Source organism: Phasianus colchicus, chromosome 3, assembly GCF_987193195.1.
Source record: "Phasianus colchicus chromosome 3, bPhaCol1.hap1.1, whole genome shotgun sequence".
Taxonomy (NCBI): Eukaryota; Metazoa; Chordata; class Aves; order Galliformes; family Phasianidae; genus Phasianus; species Phasianus colchicus.
Window position 1 is genome coordinate 54,316,946 of NC_143438.1, and position 22,599 is coordinate 54,339,544.

At 39.4% G+C, this 22,599-nt stretch overlaps 1 non-coding gene across 1 annotated transcript; it reads left to right on the forward strand.

The window, feature by feature from the left end:
* Positions 1-14,880: 14,880 nt before the first annotated feature.
* LOC116242281 (U6 spliceosomal RNA) lies at positions 14,881-14,983 on the forward strand. The gene has a single exon (XR_004169708.1). It is a non-coding gene; the product is annotated as a U6 spliceosomal RNA (small nuclear RNA).
* Positions 14,984-22,599: the final 7,616 nt, after the last annotated feature.

A 22,599-nucleotide genomic window follows, 5' to 3' on the forward strand; every position in this document is an offset into this window, starting at 1 on the left:
GTCCCAAACTCTGCCCATGTATAAGACTATTCATGTAAAAATCCTTGGGGATTTGTGTGCCTGGGTATTGTCTGCAGATGAAGAAGTAGTTCCCTAAGTTCCTGGGACCAGATGCGGGACAGGGCTCAGTGAAGCTATAAGAAGCACAGCCCTGTTGATGTCTTTGGTCCTGTGCAAGATGCAGCTGAGTGGTCCCAGCACATGTGCACTTTTAAGCAGTAGAATTTAGACCAAATGCCAAAAAGGATTTGGCACCAGGGTGCTCTAAAGAGGAGACAGTACAGATGTGTTAGAGGTGTGTAACAGCAAAACTGAATGAATGGTTTCTGTTGCACTAATGATCTAGATTTGGCTTCTCGGGACCAACCTCTGTCCTGATCCCCAATCACACTCTTCCACAACACCTCACAGATGGAGCTGGATGACTAATTTCATTCCTGATGCAGAATGTACTTTGCTGGCATAATCCTTGTGATCTCTAGCTGTTTTCTGTCAGGTGCACATCACAGAATGCATGTGTGCAGGTGTGAATATGCATGTTGAGTCCCGATTTCTTAAAGCACATCTACTTGCATAAAAATTCTCGTGCATCCAGTATATCATCCAGGCATGTAACATAGTGCTATATATATGAATATACATCCATTAAGTAACAGGGGAAGGCATGGCATATTGACAGTAAAATGCAATGTTTCCCTTTTCCCTTTCTCTCCCTGCCTTTTCTCCTAAAAACAACAACAAAAGAAGAAGAATAACAACAAAATACACCTTTTTCCTTTTTGTTCTTTCTTTATCTTTTTTCTTTTTCTCCCCCGCCCACCCTTTCTCCTTTTTTTTTTTTTTCTTTCCTCTCTTTTCTTCCCACCCTTCTTCTTTCTTTTACTTTCTCAGTATAGCTCATATTGACTCTACATATCCCTTCTGTGTGCACCAGGAGCTGTAACTGCTGAGCTGAGCTGGCTTAGCACAGTCAAGAATTCAGCACACTGATGGATGCCCTGACAGATCTTCCAGGAGGGCTTATCTGCTAAACAACATTTGCTTACATATATGGCTGTGAAAGAACTATCTGCACTTCCTGTCTTTGCAAAAGCAGAACAAGTTAATGTGCTCAAAAGACTTTTTGTTTGTTTTTCAATTTTTCCTTACAGCAGAATTTTTTTTCTTTTTTTTTTAAGGAAACTTACAGTCCACCTTTTTTTCTTTTTTGGGGGTTTTTATAATTTAGGAAAATTTAGAACCAGGTTTGGTTAGGCCTTTGAATCAAGATTTGAATGGTTTATGTGCAGATCTTACTTGGGATGCAGCAAAATTACACTATAATTTTGGTGACATGTTCAGTGGATATTTGCAGGAAAAAATCTGTGTTTAAATAAAGTGAAGGTTGTGACACAGGCTGAAAAATTCAGGAAATCCACACTTAAGACTGACACTAATGCTTGTGTGGAAAATACAAGGCACAGGGACTCGAGTTCAGCAGGGAATGCCAATGATAACTCTGAATTTCCAGGCTTTGTGTCAGGTTCTGTCAATATAGCATTATTTAAATGGAGTTTTATGCCTGTGAATTCACTTGCAGGATTATTTTATGAGGAATAATAATAATAGAAAAAAATCTTCTTAGGAAAGGTTGCTTGTAAAATGTCTGTCCTTGCACATGATGGATCAGGATGGATAAACTTGTACCGAAGACATCTGTGGGTAGCAGGCTGCAGCTGGCATCAGTTCCTGGCCTTGCCACATGTATTCTGGGTGATTTGACTCAAGTCCCTTCATTTACCTGTTCCCCTGTTGCCCAGTCTGTGAAATACAAGGAATAGCAGTAACCTCCTTTGTGAAGTGCTTCATAAACCCGCTTTATAAAAGAGCCGTATTTGACTCAGGTTTTAGCAGGCCAGCACAGTCTGTATGTGTCTGTTTGCCTGTGGGAATACTGCATCCCTCACACCTCCAACGAGACATATCTCATTCATCTTCTCCTGCTGCGTGCATCTGCACTGTGCTCCTGCAGCCTCGCAGGCCCCCATGTCGGTGGAGCTTCCACCTGGAGATCAGCGCCAGTGCAGGCCACAGCATGTGATCCATCACTGGGCAATCAGCCTCCAGCCACAGAGCGCACAGCACCTGTGCAGACTCCTAGGAGAGAGCTGCAGGCAGCCAGCACAGCCTCCCCAATGAAGTCAGATGCTTCTTCTTTCTCCAGCTGTTCTTACAGAGGGCCTCCTCCTTTCCTTTTTGTTCACAGCCTCCTTTTTCACACCTTGGCAACGCCTTGTGCCTTTCAAGAGCCGTCTGTGAGACCTGGAGGTAATAACAATATCATAATATCTCTGCTGTTTCTGCGTAGTGTGACAGAGATAGCTGTCTTCTCAGCTTGTAATAGAAGTCCCCATGTAGCCGTATGGGTTCAACTTCTGTAATAATTTAGCATGAAGGAATTAATTGATTTGATGATTCAGAAAAAGAAATTGCTCGAGTGCTTTTTATTCACGTAGAAACACCATCACTCTTTTCTAATAGCAAGGAAATTTGATAGGAAAACATAATCATTTTGTGTTGATCTGAGTAGTGTTTTTAAGAAGATCCACAGAAATAGATGAAAGGAAATTAAGCACCAGTGAACATAAATCCTTTTATAATACAGTAGAAATTGCATCAGAGGAGCCACAGAGAATACAGAACAATCTTGACACCACAGAGCAAGTAAAAGGAGAACTCAAGAGAGACAATAGAGCTGTTGATTCCCACCTTGTGAACCAGGGCTGCTATAAGGAAAATACCTTAAGAACAACATAGCAACTCCCTTAGGAAAAGAAAAATAGTAAATATCGTGTGTTAAGCTGTTACTTTGGAGATTTTCACAATCATCTACAGAACAGTTATGAAAAAGGGGCCATAACTCAAATATTCAGCAAAACTGGCTTTTGTAGCAGCATGAAGCAGCTGTCCATGAACAAGTAGTAACACTCTTGCTCTTTATAGCTTGGCAAAGTTTCTACCCTCTTAATAAGCTGAGCAAACAAGCTCCTCTTTATGTATTTCATAGCTACATCAGGACTTTCCCCCTAGGAATCTCTTTAGGTGATCTGCTCCTTCTAAGCACGCTAAAATTAAGAAGGAAGAGGATATAGGAAAGCAGAAGCCAACTGTGAAAAAAAAAAAACAAAACAAGAGGAACTGGGGGAGTTGGTCTTACAGCCTGTGAAGGGAATTTGATTTGGGAATAAGTAAACAATAGGAAAGGTAAGCAAATAAATCCAGTTCCTCAGTACTGCCCATCAGCTGCCTTTATATGCATTCACCTGAAAGATGTTTTTGCCTAAGCAACCATTTGCACTCTCCCTTATGAAATGCACCTGGGAAACTGAGGGCTCCTGGGGAGAGAGTATAAAAATGAGTCATGGGCTCCTACTGAGACTGTAGTGGGGGAGGGAGAGATCTCTGTATTTAGGGACAATATAGGCTATTGAATAATGAGGTAGGGAGAGCTCTATAATGAGAAAGAGCTGTCAAGGAAGCACAGAACTCAGGGAAATCATTATATGAAGAAGGAGCAATCAGAAAGCTGTTGGATTGAGATGCTGTTACAGCTCTCACTAGAATTTCAAGCTTTGGGGAAATAAAAATACGCTAGGAGGGAGTGGCACTATGTCAAGTCAACAAGAATTATAGGGAGAGAAATATACGTTATAGATTCCATCCTCTTAGCTATTAGAATCATGTGAATCTGATACTGAATCCTCTAGCCTCAGCTAAATATAGGGGAATTTGGTTTATGTTGAAGACCTAAGTTGGCTTTCGCTGGCATAAACTGTGCTGGAGTAACAAACATCTTGTTGAACCGTGCTCATTAAAGTCTTTATTAAAGTCTCACTGAGGTTTTTTGTTGCTTTCTGTATTTTATTTTAAATACTTGATTTACCTGGACTATCAAAGAGGAAGACTATCGAAGAAGTATGCAAAAAAACCCAAACACTTGTGACAAGATCTGGCCTCTGTATTTTCCGTAGCTAAAGTACTTCAAGTCTGTGTCCCTTCTGTCAAGCTCCACAATGTTCACTGACTTTGATAAGAACACTGACTTGTTCCAAGTTAGTCAGACTTCACTTGATGACAAAAAATGGTTTGTTTTTATTACTTTAATATGGAAGTCTGAAGTGATTTAGAGCTGTGGACAGCAATTCTCCTGTTCTTTTCCTCTGGTAGAAAGTAATATTGGATTTTTTAGTTTTTTTTCTTTTTGCTTTTTCCTAGATTGAAAGCTTTCTAAAATGTCATGTTTTCTGGATTAACTATATTTTTAACTAAGACTGTAAGGGCTGTATCCTTTTCAGTCCTCTGTGTGTATTCCTCCATAGTTCTATCAATACATATTTAAGTCTACCAGACCTCTTTTCTAGCATTGATGCCACTGAGATCAGTACGGCTTAAAACTGTGTGCCTTCATGTGGGACAATTTGATTTAAATATCCAACATCTACCAGGTGGTTTTGCATTCGGAAGTCTGCAGTCTCCAGCCTTTTCCTTACTGTGTGGCCCCAGATGGGCTTAGGTCCTTGGAGTATGCCTGAGCAAACTTAGCAACACATGAAGTGATGTGCCTCACGAGTCTCACTTCATTACATCAAAATGAAGTTTACATGGAGTGTGCTGTATATCCTGTCTACTGAGACTTTTTTGTGGTCTGTAGGAAGGCATTTTTTCTCCCATGAGACAAACGTCCCCTGGCAAACAATGCAAAGCAGCCTCTCACCTTCCCCTCCAGTTGGAGAAAGGAAGCAGGAGAGTTGCCAGCTAGAGTAGGGAAGGATAAACACCTCACATTATTTTGACCTTAATGTTAAAAAAAAAAAAAAAAAAAAAAAAAAAAGATTTCTGCAGTATAGTTTGGGTGTAATCTCATGATTTTACAAGAAATAGTTGATGCCATTATCAACATATTGCTGGTACTCAATCTTTATTCAGCATCTCTTTCTTCTCTAGTGCTGAGATATTGTTTAGCACTACTTTAATTTAATTTCATATGAAATTAGTGTTGTCAAAAGAAGTAGAACATCAATGAAGAGAGATAAATTTCCAGTGATTATATTTGCATCCATTTTGTGCCTTGTTGATTGTTAGGATGTTCTGCGTTTCATTAAAAAGGATTTATGTTAATCCTTGAGATAGACTGTGTCCTTGGATCTAGAGTTTCGCTTTTCCCATTCCATCATGTTACAGAGATAGAAGCAAGGTGGAATGGAATATGAATATGCAACTGGATCTAGACATCCTTCACATTTAGTTTGGGCCAACAATTTGTTCTGAACTTCCTCCAGGTGCATCCTATCGCAAATTAATTTACTTCTTATTTTCCTGAAATAAAAAAATTTGTGCCCCAGGCTTTTGGAGTTAACAGGATTTTGCGAGTATTTATTAGCTACAATTAGAACATGCCTGTTTGATAGTTCAATAAAAATCTCTGTTCCTCACAACGGTTATATAAAGCAGGCAATCTGTCCCTTTTTAAGATCATATTGTGAGGCACTAAAAATATCTCTGCCGTAGCAGAACAGGTTAGCCATCTCCAAAACTGGAAGTTTATAGCTCAATAACGCACGTGTATTGAGTGACCAGGTGATTTCTGGTGTTTCTTCATTTCCTCTCCAAACGCAGTTGTTTTATTGTCGTAATTAGCAGTACAAGGAAATGTTATTGTGTGTTTTGGAAGAGTATTAACTCCATATTAGGAGTTAATCAATTTCTGCTCAGAATCACAGATAATATTCAATGAGCTATGTTTTCTTTAATTGTCCTCAGACAGACCAATTCAGACTCATGTGCTGCCGTTCGTAGGCTTTTCTCTCCTATCTTCAGTATCAGACCCTTACTCTGAAAGCTTAAAAGGGAAACCCTGACAAAGAAAAGGTCAAGCCAAGTTAAAGGAAACCACTCTAGCTAATCTTTGATAAAGCCAGGAAACAGAAAGGGTTAAAATATGAATATGAGAACAAGGTATCCCGATCCAAGCAATGAAGTATTTTATATGGAATTTCTTGTAACTAGTTGTAAGCAGGTGCATCTGGACTGCCGGATGCCAACCTGCCAGAATGTGTCATGGCTCTAAAACCTAGCCAGATCCTAATGCGTGGTGAGGTCTGTCTGGTACTGGTGAGCTGGAGCCTTTCCAAGCCATTGCTCAGAGTGTCTCCATCAGACTTGTGAAGGTGTTAGAGACAATTGCAACTTCTGCCTGCCTGACGGCGCTGCAGCAGGAATATCCAGTCACTTTTTTTCCTTTTCTTTGAGTACGGCTGCAGTTTGACACCCATAAGTGCTGAAGCGGTATAAGGATTCCTTCTCTGTCAGCAGAAATGATCATTTGCAGTGTTTTTGTTCTGTGTGTAACCTTCTGCTTCAGCAGTGCCGCTGTAAAGAAGCTCCCGAAATCAACACCAAAGCTGTGTAGGAAAATGCCGTGTCTTCAAGTTCTCAGAGTTAGCCTCACCACGCCACACAGACTTCTGTACAACAGACTGGCTGACAAATCAACTGGACTACCTAAAAATACACAATCATAACATTTGTTTTATTGGTAATAAGTACTTAGAAGCACAGAATGGCTTGTGAGTGTTGAGCTCACTTGGAGCTGTTGGATTGGCTGCCCTTGATGTCATAGCCTTGCCGATAATGTCCAGTAAATCTGTGCGGGTAACTGTTTCCTTACTGTGTATAAATTCCATTTCATGACAGCAATAATACGTTCCAGGCAGTGCATTTCAGGGTGATAATTATACATCTTGGGTGGTTAAAGTTACTCCACCTTAGTTGTGTGAAAAAAAAAAATTGTACTGCTGGCAAAAATGGGAGAATTTCCTGGTTTCCATGAGCTTAAAAAAAGAAAAGGAGGGGGAGAAAGTTTCTTTTGCCATATTTCAGTGAGATTTTGGCCGAATTAAGGTGGGATGTAAAATGAGTTCAGATGTCAAGGTAGGGCCTATGCCAGTATCTCCAGGCTTTTTCAGTTAACCGACCATTGCCAAACCTCACATTTTTTTGTGGACCACTGTCTGCCCTTACCATTAAAAACTGTATTACAGAGATGCACTGTTTCATAAGGGTCTAGAGATCATGACAGTGGTTGCAAGCTTTCTATGTGCTGTGGTTTCATAGAATCACAGGAATAATGAGGACTTTGAAATGATGGACAAGGAAGGACACTATCAGCCACATCAGTATCAAGTCACACATATTTGACTGATCATTTTTAAAAGCCTCCTGTGACAAACTGTCCACAGCCTCCCCACTTGTTTATTCCAGACCTTCACCATTGATATCATAGGGAAGGCTTTGCTAACATATAATTTAAATATTTCCATTAATCTAGTCCTATACACCAAGGAGACAGAAAACGTTCTTTCTCTTTGCAGCTTTCTTTTATATGTTTTAAGATATCTACCATGTCCCTTACGTCCTCCTTTCAGACCAAACAAATCTGTCTGTCTTTAAGGTACATTTTCTAGACCTTTATTCTGTAGTTCTCTTATGGAGTCTACAATACTCAACATTTTTACTAAAATGCAGTAACTGAGGCCTTGTGGGCTCTGAAGAGGGAATAGGGAGAATCTTCTTTCTCGCAGACTGTTTTTTGCAGGCAACAATTTCTTCTCATCATAACATTGTTCCCTCTCAATCCACCACATAACCTCAGCTTCTTTTCTACCTAAATACTCATTTGGCAGCAGTTTGCTATCTGTTCATGCGGCAGTTTATTCCACTGTAAACAATCCTTACTCTTGTGAGCAGAATCCTATGACTTTCTGACTGTTAACAGTGTGTAGGAGGATCTTGTTTTAGTGGATAAAGAGCCCAGCTCACTCTTCATAACTGATAAATACCTTGTTTTTGTTATTTGAGAAGTACTTTTTTTTCTTCCTCAATTGTTAGTGAAAAAAACTGAGTAATACTTGATGTAGGAAAGGCTCTTTTAGCCATTGACTGTTCCCTTCTGAAAACAGAATTGTATTTTCTTTTCACCAAGTCCACACCGCACAATTTTTTCTGGCTTGCATCATGTCATGTCTGTAACACTCCTGAAGAATAGCTACATAAAAACTATGACTTCTTTATCCGCAAGTTCTGTTATGTGGTTGTAGGAATTACTTTGGTTTAGCACAGTTTGTTCTGGCAAATGTAAGCTGGCTCATGCTTATCACATTGTTTATTTTCTAGGTATTTACAGATGGTTTGTTGATTATTTGTTCTAACATTTCTCTGGCAACCTGGAGCTGCAGTGTAAAAACTTGCTCTGTTTCTTTTCTACTTCCTTCCTAAAGATGGACACCATGGTTGTCCCTTCTGAGTCTTTTATCTCACCTCGTAGACATCTTTCCAATGACATCTGTCATTGGTTCCAAGATTTAATTAAAAATTAGTGATCTGTTTTAAGCTGTGTTCATCATAGTCTTATGTGATCTAGCATTTCAGTATATTAGGCCCAACAATTTTAAAATGGAAAATATCCAAACCTTTGCTAATCCATTCCTGTTTTACTTCAAACTCATGCCATATAGTGTGGTAGAAATCATTATGCTGATTTTTCTGAGAAAAAAAAAAAGTTTGTCTATGGATGTCTAAGTAGAACATTTGTGGATTTCTAAGAGAACAGGTATTGTTATATTGCTATACAACCGTGTTTATATTAGATCTCACCCAGTAGTGGGAGAGTACTACAAAGGAGCAGTGTGGGTGAGAAGTAAAAATAACTCCCAAGTGGTCTCCCCAGTTTATTTTTTGCAATATGTTACTGAACTAAAGTAAGAATCAAATATGTTGACTGCGTTTATATTTTATTTACTACATGCCCTAAACATTGTTTGGAACATGAGGAAGCTGGGATGTGAAACATTCACTTTTTAAAGATATGTAAATGTAATCAGAAGCCTATTTATCAACACTGTATTTCTAAGAAGTCCTCTGAGACCTTGCTAATTGATTAAAAAGCCCTCCTTACTTGGATTACAGCAAAATTCAGAATATGTAGTGGACTTTGAAACCTCTGTATATACACCAGGAGAGATATCCCTTGCTACTTTTTCCACTGATTTTGCAGAATGATCTTTTCCATACATTCAGGAACATCACAGAGAATTCTGTTTCATGGATCACCCTTTAAAAAACAAAAATACACTAAATAAAAAGAAAAAAATTACAACCTTCAAGCTGAAAATAGTACGAAATAGTTGAAATTTCTAATGCTCTTCTAATATAGTGCATTTTCCTATTCCCCAAATTATTGTGTCATGAAAGTTACGTTATTTCATATTACCTAAAAATCTTACATTTTCTTCTTGTTTCATTCATTCATGCTGCAGACTCTGAAGAGATCTGCTATACACAATTCCTTCAGCTTAAAATACTACATTTTAAAATTCTCTCAAAGTTAGCGGTATCTGAGAAATTGTTTGGTGGCACTGGTTGCTTTCAAGTCTTCTCCTACTGGGTTTCAGCTGTGAAAGGGCACAGTTCTCTGAACCAAATTCAAGAGCTCTGTTGTTTCAACTTGGGCCTCATGGCCAATCTTGTCAGGGGTCACATATTCCCAGTGGATGGGGAAGTCTTTTTGGTAACAACACTATTAATAAGGGTGTATCAACTTTATCTCATATCTCATATTCATTTATTCCAACATCAGTGCTTTAATGCAGCAGTACTCGTAGTAGCTATGGTTAGAAAACATTTCTCCTGAAGAGCTTTACTAGAATTCGGCATTTTCCCAAAACGTTTGTTTGCAAAGAATCTCAGAAAGCTGTTGCCAAAAATATATTTTGTAATCTTGTAGAGCCAAACTTGGATTGAATAGCCATCAGGGAATCGTGCATCAAAACAGGAAGCTGGGTGCAAGTTGACAAGGAGGGCACTGCTCTGCTGACTTTGGACAGGCACAACGTATGAAGAAATTTTCATTTGCTGCCTTCCCCCCCATGCAGAGCTGCTGAAAGCATGCTGAGGCTGTGGTGCCACTGACCGCTCACTGGCCAGAGGCCATCCTACCTTTCCTCCCAGCGCTAACTCAGAGGCAGGGCTGCATCCACAGACAGCTGGCCCCATGCCTTCACCTACATCCTTGCTACAGCCAGACCTACATCTGTGGAGTAGGGACTTCTAAGAAGAAAAAATAAATGATGAAGGATTAGTGGCAGAAACTTCTCCTGACACAAAGTTCAAAGAATGCAAGACAAGGTAGTTGAGGAAATAGGACAATGTGGAAAGAAGCCAGGGTGAGAATGCAATGTGAGAGGAACTAACAGGCCATCATTTGAGTTGCTGATAAATCACACCGCATTAGTATCATTGGGAACATCAGACAGAATGCCATGGGACTTTTAAAATAAGGACGGAGAGGGAAGGCACGTACCTCTATGACTTCTGTAGCTTCTCCTGTAAATACATCTTTTTTGGACACTGAGATAAAGTGAACAAGTCAGTCCTTACATATCAGCTACACAGTGAGCTCCATTGTTATCTGTAACTTAGAGAAGTCTACAGTCTGATGCTGGGATCCACTGCTGACTTACAGCAGGCTGGGAATCAAGCCCATCTGCTGATGCTGTGCACTCTGATGATTTTATTTACAGGATACTAATGATTTTCAAGATTTGCTTATGTCCAGGCCAAGGCTATAAAGAGGGACAGAGTTTGTCTTGCACTGTGTCAGCTAATTTATCTAGAAGCGGTTTGATTCTTTAATCAATTCAATGTGCAAACTTAGTTGCATAGCTCTTTCTGTCACTTAGGGTCATAATCTGCCTTAAAATTCAAATTTTCCCTTATATAAGAACAATGAGTGAGACAGGTTGTTTAAATTATAGTTTTCCTGTTCCTGGGAAAACAAGGGTTCAGAAGTTATACTGTGAATGTGGAGCTTTTTTTTAAAATTTATTTTTTACCTACAAGTCAGTAATTAACACCTTTGCTTCATGTTGGACGTCAGCATGTGGACCTTATAGATTTGTCAAATATATGTGGGTCCAGCTGGTTTTGTCTGCTAAACAACGCTATTTGACAATGAGGAAAAAAAAAGCAACCTTTGCTAACAGCTATAATCTTTTCTTGCCCTCCTCTCTCTTTCCCTCCTCAACCTCTCTAGAAGCCATCACTCTTCCCAAAGAAGAGAATGTGGCTGACTCCATTAACTTTTATATAAAACTAGAACATTTTAGTGTCAGAAGAGAATAACAAGAATAATATATGTTGACAAGAGAGTATCTCAGCTTTTCCATCTGGACTTGTCACTATAGATGAGAGACTTATTTTAGGAGAAATAAGTGCACTACTTGAAAAATTAATTAGTGAGCTCTTTATCCTTATCCAACCTCCCTTGAAGGCCTTTTGAAATGATTGTGTTCCCTAAATTCTTCTACATCTTCTTAATGCAGAAACTGTCTTTCTTAGGAGTTGGATTATGTTTTTATTGTTTGATAAATGGGAACGGACTCTGAACAGCTAATAAAAAACTAGAAATGCTGTACTGCTCTGTGCAATCTTCTCATAAGGGATTTTGGGGCTTTTAGCCAGTACCTACAAATGTCCTCCATGTTCTTGTTTAACACTCCTGTCAGACGCTGGGTCTGTCTCCTCACAAGATCAGTGCTCCCTACCTTAAGAAGATCGGGCTCATCCTGTACCCCACATTTAAGCAAGTAGTTCTTAGCCAGTTTGAACAGAGGCTACAAGTTTTTTCTGCCCTCCTCTCCTGTTCCCTCACTCCCCCTTTTAGGGAAGGTCAAACATTGCGTGTGATTGATGATGACAGAGATCCCTGTGAGCATAAAGTTCAAGAGTGGAGCTGTTTATTTGTGTAAGAATTATTTGTGTAAGAAAGTTGTTTTCTGAGTGCTTCTCTATATATCTAGCCACATGCTCAGACTGAAATACCCCAGCACAGTCACTGGTTTGTAAGAATATTTTTTGACAGCAAAGATACTTGTAAACATCCAGGATGAGGAGGGGAAATATTCAGTGTCTTAGGACTAGATCCATTTTCATGTGATTTGTTCCTGTATCCATGGCATGGGAGGAAAAATCTGTTAAATCCTGTGTGTGAAAACACACAGTTTCAGGTTTGCAACACCAGAAAATAGGTGGGAGCTTGGAGGATTCTGTCCCTTATCTTCTGCAAATAAGCATTAAAGGTAAACTACAATTCAGAGCTTTCTGTTATGGGACTCAAATTGGGTCCTCTCATCCCAAAACATGTTAGGGTATGGCAGCATCCCTTCTCTGTGATCCTAGAAACTCTGCTTAATGTCATCATTGGCAAGCCAAGTCATGGGTTTACATAGCTGCCTCCAAACATCCCTCATCCTATATCTTAAAAGAGGTGGGCTTGGTTTCTCAGGAGCAAGATTTGCCAGAACTTCGCTTCTAACACCTCACACCAAATTTATTTGTTAGCCATGCATCTTATGTTTCCACTCACCTTTCATTTACTGTCGTGTCTGATGTCAGGATTTGACTTACCGACTTAGAAGCAGAGCTCTGGGGCACTGGAAAGGCAAAGCGAGACTCCCTTCAGCCCAGTTTTCCCCTGTCTGGCGACTCTCATTTCCCAAGTCTGACTTAATGGCTTAGATCTGTGTGTGTAGCTGAAATACATATTGGATGTTAATCAAAAGAAATAAACAAAATGAGTCAAAACAAAATCTGCCCAAAAGACTTTCAGGTGAATCTAACTGCTTGTTTTCCAAGCACCTCTGCACTTGATTTTTTTGCAGCAAAGGTTCTGGGAAAGGGGATGGTGTTTAAATTATTGTTTCCTTTAAAATGTTATCCCCATGACACATGCTTCAAATTTTATGAGAGCAGTTCCTTTGAAAATTATCTTCTTATGTTTTCTTTCTTTCACAATTTATTCTAACTGAGAATAAACTGATTTTTCATCATGACACTCTTTTCTCCAGAGAATAGCATTGTTTTTCTTTTATTATTTTCTGGTTCAGTCCATTTAGGTCATGCTCCTCCTCCACTTCCTTGCCACACTAAGTAGAGTCAGGGGTTAGTTAAGGAAATATTTGTTTGAGTCCTTCCAATTTTAAGCTCATGACTCAAAAAGAAAAAGAAAAAAAAAAAAAGAAAGAAAAAAGAAAAAAACACCCTTGATTTCTTGTTCTTAATGGGTTGATTGCCAGATCATTTCTTTAAAATTATAGCACTTGTTTCCTGTTTTCAAAGGCTAAAATCATCCATTTAAGCACGACTAAAAAAAAACCCCAAATGGGTGCCTAAATTAGTTTGCATAGTCAGAGCAATAACAGCTCTATCAGACTGCAGGTGTCACAATACCCCTACACACATAGAGAAAACTTAAAAACAGGCGGCAGTCTTACCGAACCCAAAAGAATATTTTTCAGCAGAGTTCATGCTGCTTTGCTCATGAGGTCAGGCTATAGAAAAGCAGCTGACACTATGATATTGAAGGCTCCAGTGGTTTTCCTGCAGGAATAGATGGATGACCTGGTTGCTTTATATTGCTGACTTTGTCCATTAAAATGGCAAAATAAAAACTGGTTTTCCTCATGTGGGTTTCTTCTTAATGAGATTTGTTCCTTGTCATCAAACTTATTTGTATGCTTTTTTCCCTCAGTCTCTTTCTCTTAATACTTTTTGAATTTCCTGACTTCCCAGTTTTGACCGTCAGGATTCAGTTCATCCAAGGCTAAACTGCTCTGATACAATCCATGCCAAAATAAGGGGAAAATAGTAAGATTTATTAGATTTTATACATACACCTTATGATTTCAATGCAGTGTTTAACTCCTGTTCAGAAGGATCAGGACTGTTCAGGAATATTTTCAGATAATAAAATTCAGACCTATGATCAATGCCAGGTTTCAGCTCCAGGGACTGAGTTCTTAAGTGTTTTGCTGGAGGTTCTGCTCAGGTCAATCCCCAGAACTTAATCCAAATATTTGGAAAGAGGAATCATGTCTCATATATATTTCCAGAACAGCTTTAATACAATTTCTCTCACTTACAGGTTATATTTGGTCTTTCATAACATACATGTATAACGTACATATCTGTGATTTCAATTTTTCTTTTTTTTTTTTCCTCTCACAGGTAACATGTACCCAGAATTACCACGATTAGAAACATACACACTCATTCAACATCCCATTGTTTTCTCAGTGCTATGATCGGATCAGTCATTCAAACAGCTCATCATATAATTTAAGGATAGCTTGATCCTGCTATTTCCCCACTCTTCCTGCAGCTATATCATGTTATACATGTGTAGACTGAAGAGCTCACTTATCAAAGACTAAATCCCATATTTCAGAATATGAAAGCCAAGAAAGAATAAAGCTCAAAAAGAAAGAATTGTTTGAAAGCTTTTATATGTGATAGTAGCTGCTTCTTTGAAGAAGTTGTTTCACCTTTTTTTTATGGGCTGTTTATGACTGCAGAAGATATGTGAAGAAAAATGCTGACCAGACCAGTATGCTTTTCTCCTGTTCTGCCTCCTGATAAGAGAAGCTACACCAAGAACAGACAGAGTAGAGATGTAGTTTTCTATAAAGTCTCATGCAGGAGACAATTTACTGAACATTCTTGTATAAGTCATGCTCTAGGTATTACTCCCTTACTTTAAAAGACTTTTTTTAATGCCTCAAACCCTCCTTTTTACTGGCTATATAAATTCTGAATTATCATAGCACTGAAATTGATACAACTACCTAAAACATCAGCACAAAGAAAATAAAAACATTTTTTTAGCCAGGTAAAAGGAAACTGAAGTGAAAAAAATCCACAGCACTCCCAGCTGGAATCATGCTACAAATCTGCATCTTCACATGTTTGATTTCCTATTGTCTTCAAATTGGAAGAAGCCTATCTCACTTACTTCAGCAGCACATATAATAAAATCAGAACAATACAGAGAAGATTAGCATAGGCCCTGCATGAGGATGACATAAAATTTTGTTAAGCATTCCATCAAGCTATTGGAGCAGGTCCAGAGGAGGGCCACGAAGATGATCAGAGAGATGGAGCACCTCCCCTGTGAGGACAGGCTGAGAGAGATGGGGCTCCTCAGCCTGGAGAAAAGAAAGCCTCAGGGAGACGTTATAGCGGTCTTCCAATACCTGAAGGAGGCCTACTGGAAAGCTGGTGAGGGACTTTTTATAAGGGCACGCAGTTACAGGACAAGGGGAAATGGTTATAAACTGGAAGAGGATAGATTTAGACTGGAAGAGGATAGATTTAGACTAGATATTAGAAGAAATTATTTACTGTGAGGGTGGTGGAACAGGTTGCCCAGAGAGGCTGTGGATGCCCCCACCCAGGAGGCATTTAAGGCCAGGCTGGATGGGACTTTGAGCAACCTGGCCTAGAGGGAGGTGTCCCTGCCTATAGAAGGGGGTTGGAACTACATGATCTTAAAGGCTCCTTCCAACCCAAACCATTCTATGATTCTATAATATTTTTATTTGCCCAGAGAAGCTGTGGATACCCTATCCCTGGAGCTGTTCAAGGCTACGCTGGATGGGGCCCTTGCCAGCTGAGCTGGTGGGTGGCAGCCCTGCTCTCAGTAGAGAGTTGGAACTGGATGATCTTTAAGATACCTCCCAACCTAAGCCATTCTATGATTTTATCTTAAGTACTGTTTGACACATACTTGGATTCTCCTGAGAAAATTAATAGTCAGTTGGTTTCAGTAAATTTCTACAATTTCTACTATTCTACTGCTTCAGATTTAAACCCTATTTCATTTTGTTTAAGCTCACTTGAAGACACTTTGGTACAATTCCTCAGATTGACTTTTATTTCCAAACCTCAACCCCTGATAAAAACCATATCTCAAACCAGCTAAGAACAGCCCAGCCTAGGTTCACTGGGAGCTCTGGTGACTCTGAATCTGACTCAAACTTTGTGCAGAGGAGAGTTTGTGCTGCTTTGAGTTAGCAACTTTCCAGCAGTTTCTCACCTGCAGGCCACATCTGTCTAACTCATCAACAGAAATGGGCAAATCTGGGCCTAGGACAGAACTGTTTTGTGGAAAAGCTAGGAAATCCCTGTCACTCCCTATTACGATTAAGCAATCACTTTCCCTGGGAACCTGCTTCTGCTGGAGCAGATGAGCCCTCAGCCCTGCAAGTGGTCTTTTTGTTTGTGTATCTTTCCTGCTCCTCTGTTTACTTTAAGGGACAGAATTGTCAGATCTTGTAAGGCCGGGCTGAGTAACTGATGGCCTGTCCACCTCAGACTTGCATTTTTTAGATTTACTTTTTTTTTTTTTTTAAAGAGGAATCTTATCCAAACATCCAAACATGAGTGAAATGGGAAGATTTATGGAAGCAAAAAAGAGAAAAGTGGAAAAGGAAGTTTATGCTTTTTTTTTTTTTAGAGACGCACTGCTGTGTAAATGCACTGAAAGAATCTTTCGGCTATTTGGGCTTTTGCATAACAGCTAGAGACACAGAGCAATTAGATTTTCTAAGTATAAGCAAGAGAATCTGTTTTGTTTATACAGAAAAGTTCCCCAGAAGAGAGGCAGAAGCGGAGACATAAGTAATAAGCACATATGTTTGGAAAGAGTATAATGTACTTATAAATATTATAGTGGCGTCGCTATAGTTAAGGGTCTGGCAAGAATTCTGTTGTAAACCCTTCTTGTCAGAGGTTCAGAATGGAGCTGTAAAAATTCCAGGCTGCAACTTGGCATGTGAGGGCTCCAGGCAGGAGTGCAGGTTTCCCTCCTGCCCCCTCAGCAGCTTGGCATGAGCCTCATTGCCCACAGGGAATGATGCTAGGCAGAGCGCTTACCTTTCTCTCCAAAAAGCAGATGGTTTGTATTCTTGCCTTGCCAGAAAAGCTGGAATATTGGAAATGTAGAGGGACATGTATTTGTGCTGCAGAAAGCAACACTAGTGTATGGATGAGGGGTAGATAGAAACAAACTTTGCAAATGAGTGAATCCTTTCAGATTTAGCCCCAGTCTACATGTCTCTAGATGCTTGGTTTCACAAAGGGAAAATCATGCAACTCTTTAGGAAGTTGCCTTCATAAGCAAAACCACAGAGAAGTGCAAACCAATTAATGATTTTAGAACTGAACTTTTCTTGAGTTTATTCGTGGTTTACTGGTTGCACTTTGTTAGCTGTTGAACTTAATGACAAAAGGAAGCATCAGGGTCTGTTCTTGATCCACAGACTATAAGGCTGTGATGTTTCTGTGTATTAACTGGCAAATCTGGCACTGGTAACAAAGTGGAAACTTAACCAGGAGTAAAAAGGAATTCAGCTGCAAGAAATTTAGGCTATCCAAACAAGCAGAGAGAGAAAGAATATTTTACATTTGGTCAGTGTATATGCTCTTTTAATTAAACAAAATAACATCAGAAAAAGCCCACTGCATTCTGCTAAGCCAAACACCTTAGGGCTCCTGCACCCAGTATCTGACGTTTGTTTTTACCAAACAGGAGCTGCAAATAAGCACGCAAAGGATCAAAGGGGACACTGGAAATTTTTTATTTAGGAGATGGTGGATACATATGCACTAAACATATAGAGATCTGAAATTGTGCAGGGACTTAGGGACCTGGTTTTGGGGCTTACTTTTCATGTGCATGTGACCTGATCCGGTCTGCATGGCTTAGGTATGCATTACTAGCTATTAAATTATCATTGATGTTGAATTTTGGTAGTGACTAGAGGGGAATGAATTCTCCTCAGGTATCAGGTTGACAAGAGATATACCACAAGAGACATCTCAAACTGCTAAGGCAAAAGGAAAGATCATCAAAATAATAAATCAGTAAGCTAAGCAAAATATATCAGCTCTCCCAGAAAAAAAAAAAAAAAAAAAAAAAAAAAATTGTAGGCTACAAAACATTTGTTTTCATCATGAAGATTGAGAATTTAAGCTGAAAAATGAAATGCCATTCATTAATTTTACTATAAATGGTTACTCAGGTAAAAATTTAATTCACTAAAGGCACTGTCCCTTCTACTTCCTCACCCACTGTATAAGTTCAGTGCCTGCAGGCCAAGTTTTGAACTGATGTACATCCTGTGCAATCCCACTGAATGGCGTGATACAAACCATCAGGCAGCATTGCAGTCATCCCCTAGGATTCAGCCTGGCTCCAAGTAAATGTCACCTGGAGAAGCTACTAAGTCCTGTGGGTTAGCAGTGTGTATTTCAGAATACTCAGAAAGTTGAGAGCAATTGCTGCTGGCCTAAAAATCCCCCCAGAATGGGAGTCTGATTTAAATGCAGAAAATTTTGAGCCAAAATTCACTGTCCAATCTACACCAAACCTGCTTTGCAAAATGGTGGGAGATACAGAAATAAAGTGCGAAGCGGTACATAAGAAAGCTGTTGATTTTAATATAGATCCTTATGGATTACATGTCTTGTTTTCGACTGTTCAAGTAAAATCACTTGAGAGAAAAGTCTAACCTGTCCTGTTTCACACTAATTCCACTCAGAATTTACTCCTGCTTTATGATGAAAAGGGAAGCTGCTGAGTAAAAGGTGAGAAAGAGGCTTAATTTTTTGGTCTCTTTAAGGAAGTACATACCACTATCTGCAATTACCTGTGTAGACCAGTACTTTTTAATTCTGGAAGATAAAGGAAAAAAATAGAGATCTAGTGTCTGGAAGCTAAAGTAATATTAACACAGGAAATAAGGAACATATTTTTAACAGTGAAGGTACTTATCCATTGGAACAAATTACCACGGGTATGTGATGGATTCTCCATCCCTTGAAATGTTTAAATCAAACCTGGACATCTTTCGTAAACTATGATCGAAGTCAGCTTGGAGTTCTGGGTTTGCGAGAATTACCAGGTGAAATTCAAAGACTGGTGTTATGCAGGAGGTCAGACTGAAGGCTCGTAACTATCTGCCTTCTGGCCTTAATAGCTGCTATTGCTAGTGAGAGAAGAGATATTCATGCTTTTAATTTTGTACCAATAGCCAGAAATGGATACAGTCCCATGTCTGAATTTCAAAAATAAAAAATAGAATTTCAGAATAATAGCAGGCTTCACTTTGAAATGTCTCTGAGTAGCTTGGTATGTAACATCTTCATTCACACCATTGGAAGAAAACATCAGTGGCCTCTGGCCCACGTTTTCCATGAGATAACAAAGTTAAGTAGACTGAATGATTTTTAATTGTTATTATTATTATTGTTTAAATCACAGAATCCCTTGGAACTGCCTGTTTTGGCTCCCTGCTTTAGTGACAGTTATAATTCCAGTGGTAACTATTCATTCCTTTCACCTAGTTTGCTTTGGAGGGGACATTGGCTATATGTAATATTTAAGTTGAAAGTAGCTATTACAGTATAGCTAAAACAGAAATTATACTCTCAAAGATATATATTAAGGTGTGAAAATTAATTTTCTCCCCTGTAACTAAACTACAGCTAAATCTTATGTAACGCGATCCTTATTCCATGTGAGAGCATTTTGTGTGTGTGTTTGTATACATTTGTATGTATGCGTGGGATGCATACATGTAGTAATTTCAGTAAAACAAAGAGAGAGGGAAACCATGGAAAATCCGATCCAGTACTACAGAATTCCTGAACAGGTAGTCCATGCATCAATCTCTCCTCACTTCACATTCTCAGGACAGTTCAATGTGCCTGAGGCCTCAAAGGAATTTTTCTCATATGCCTCCAATGTTTTTATAAGGCTGCCTTGGCAGGAAATACATATGTTCTTAATAATGATTAAAAAGAATAAATTCACCTTTCAAAATCAAAGTGCAAATGGCATAGCAGGTGTAATTGAGGCAAATGATTATAGTGCATATCTGTCTTTACAAAAAAAGCTCAAGGGAATTTACTATCTCCACAAGGATATAGTATTTTCAGTAGATATTGAGTATGTGGTTTGCCAAGAATTTGAGGCTAAGTATAAAACATGCCATTCAAACAATGAATATGAACATTCAACTGGGGCGAAGAACAAGTTTTAAAAAGAGAAAAACAATAAACATAATTTGAAATAACCCAGATATAAACTCCATATGTGGAATCTAGGAGGGTAACATGGGATGAAAACGAACATTCAACTTGGGATCTCTGCACTGCAAATACAGTACAGAAAGGATTTTTATGATCAGATGGATAGCCCAACTCTACTTGATGACATGCATTCTCCTGTGATTAAATGAAGAAGATAAGGAATACATGCTTTGCATAAGTCTTTAAGCATCTTTAGGTAGGATGTAGGCCACTCAGAGCATAATTCTTCTGAGTGAGGAACTATTTCTCTATAAGCCTGATGTATATTTCCATCATGCTTTGAGAAATCCTGGCTCCTAGCATTCTCTAAAAGGACTTTTGAGATCAGACATTCACTGTGCATCAACCCGCCCTTTCCAGCTGGCACTGTGCAGCAGAACTGTTGCAAAGCAAATAGGAGAGGAGTGGATGAGCTTCAGCTCAAAATACAGTTGACCAGATCTTTCCTCCAAACTGGAGTAAAGAGGATGGAAGAGAAAATAACATGTTGTTCACAGATTTCACAACTTGGATTCAAGGAATGTTTGTTATAATTATTTATTTTATTTGCCTATCACCATGGCAGCTGAGTTCTTCACTTATAAAAAAAAAATTAGAAACACATTGGGGCCACATTTCATGAGATCTTGAATGTTATTTTCTGCTGTGTAATTGTTTCTCCTTCATTGACTAGTAATTAAGCTGCAGTATGCCTAGGTTTGCAAATCCTGCAGACTTGGAAAATTCCTCTAATTTTTAAAGTTTGTTTGTTTGCCAGGTGTTTTTTTTTTTTCCCTCCAGGCTTGTCCAACTCTGAAAATTACAACTTAAGTAAAACCAAAACCATAAGTGTCAGGTATCACTGAGGGATTACCTTACCACATTAATATTCAATAATGCCAGCTACCCTTGTTCAGCACACGAGGACCTCAGTTCCACTGAGTGATGAAATGGGGCCCAAAATTTTAGTGGAGAGAGAATAAGGGCTTTCTCGCAAAGCTGGTCAACATTTTCAAGGATGGATTTTTTTTCTGTGCACACAGACTGCTTACAGCAGTTTCTGGTAAGCAAAATACTTTGATAATCTTCTTCTAAAATGTTATAATTTTAAAAGTTGGAAAGAAAATTCAACAACATCCATAATTTTCACTCCTGTCCAAATGAAACTGGGCTCTTTCAGAACTGTTCTATCTTCTTTATTTTTGCCTCTTTCCTAGCTTCCACTGACCAAACTCTGCCTTTGTGCATTCTGTAAGTTGCTGAGGCATATGATGCAGATGAAAGGAAGAGGTAAGGCTGTAAGTGGAACACCTCACTATTATGCAAAAGCTTTTTTAGGCCAGGCAGTATTTTGTAACATATGCATTTGTAAGGTCGTGCTCTGGTGACAGACCCTTGGCATGAAATGTGTTGTGTAGTTGGGAGATTAAGGTTGCTGAAGATGAGAACAAATTTTGCTGGACCTAGCAGAAGAGCTCCAAGGTGCCAAGCAAGCTGGGTAGTACTCATTTCTGAAGAAAATGAGCTTCAGCTCAGGAGTCCTATGCTACTTTAAATCTAAGACTGGATGGTAATTCTGTTAACACAGTAACATGCAAAAGGGACAATCTGCTTGGGGGAGGCAGTGCAGGGCTGTTGACTGCTCCCTCCTGAAGTCTCCCCTCATTTTCCAGGGTGATTGCTCCTGATCTCATTAGCAATACACGACCCCAAAGACTGGATCCCATGTGTCTCCTCACAGAACAACCAGCGGAACACGGGGTGAGAGCCAACATCACATGATCTTTCCATTTTTCAGGAAATGAAGTTTTAGCACCCTGGAACTGCAGCTGGATGGAAATGATCTGTTTTGCGAGGAGAGATGGGAACTGGGACTCTGTCCTATCTGCCAACTCCAGAGCATTGGCATCAGGGCATCCCACCATGGAGACATCCATGCAGTGAGACAGGAGCTGTGCCTGTGGCCATCCAGCCAGAGAGTTCACCATGGCCCTCACCCTTCAGCTTCTTGTGCTTGAGACCTCAGTGCTCCTGCAGCACAAAAATGTTTCCAGATGAATGGATCTTGTCCAAGTGTTTGCCTTTTGGCTATTAGTGCTGCAATAGCAAACAAGTTTTGTCATGGTGAGTGAACTTCCTTTGGTTCCTTCCCCCCAGAAAGTCGCATCTTGTTTGTTGTGCCATGACAGCATCTTTGCGCTATCCTGAGTGAGTGTGTTAATCCTAGAAGGGACGAATTGAGGGGTTTGGCTGGCAATTTTTAAACTCCAGATGGCCATTCTCCAACTACCTGCCGGCTTGAATAGGAAATATGTCTCCTGACAGGCTCACTTCCTTCCATTTGCATTGTTTTCAGCAAAAATAGATTTTTAATAACTCCCATAATAACAGTCTTGCAAGGTGCGGCCTGCAAACATTAGCTCAAAACAGGACAAACATATTGCAATGTCTGTTGACTTTTCACCTATCAGTGGCCCATAGCCAGTGGGCTGTGGCTGGTGATTAACGGTAGAATAGGAAGTGACCTAAGATTAAATATTGCTAAGAAGTGCCTGATATCCAAAAGTAGAGTCCAGAACTTCAGCTGCTGCAAAT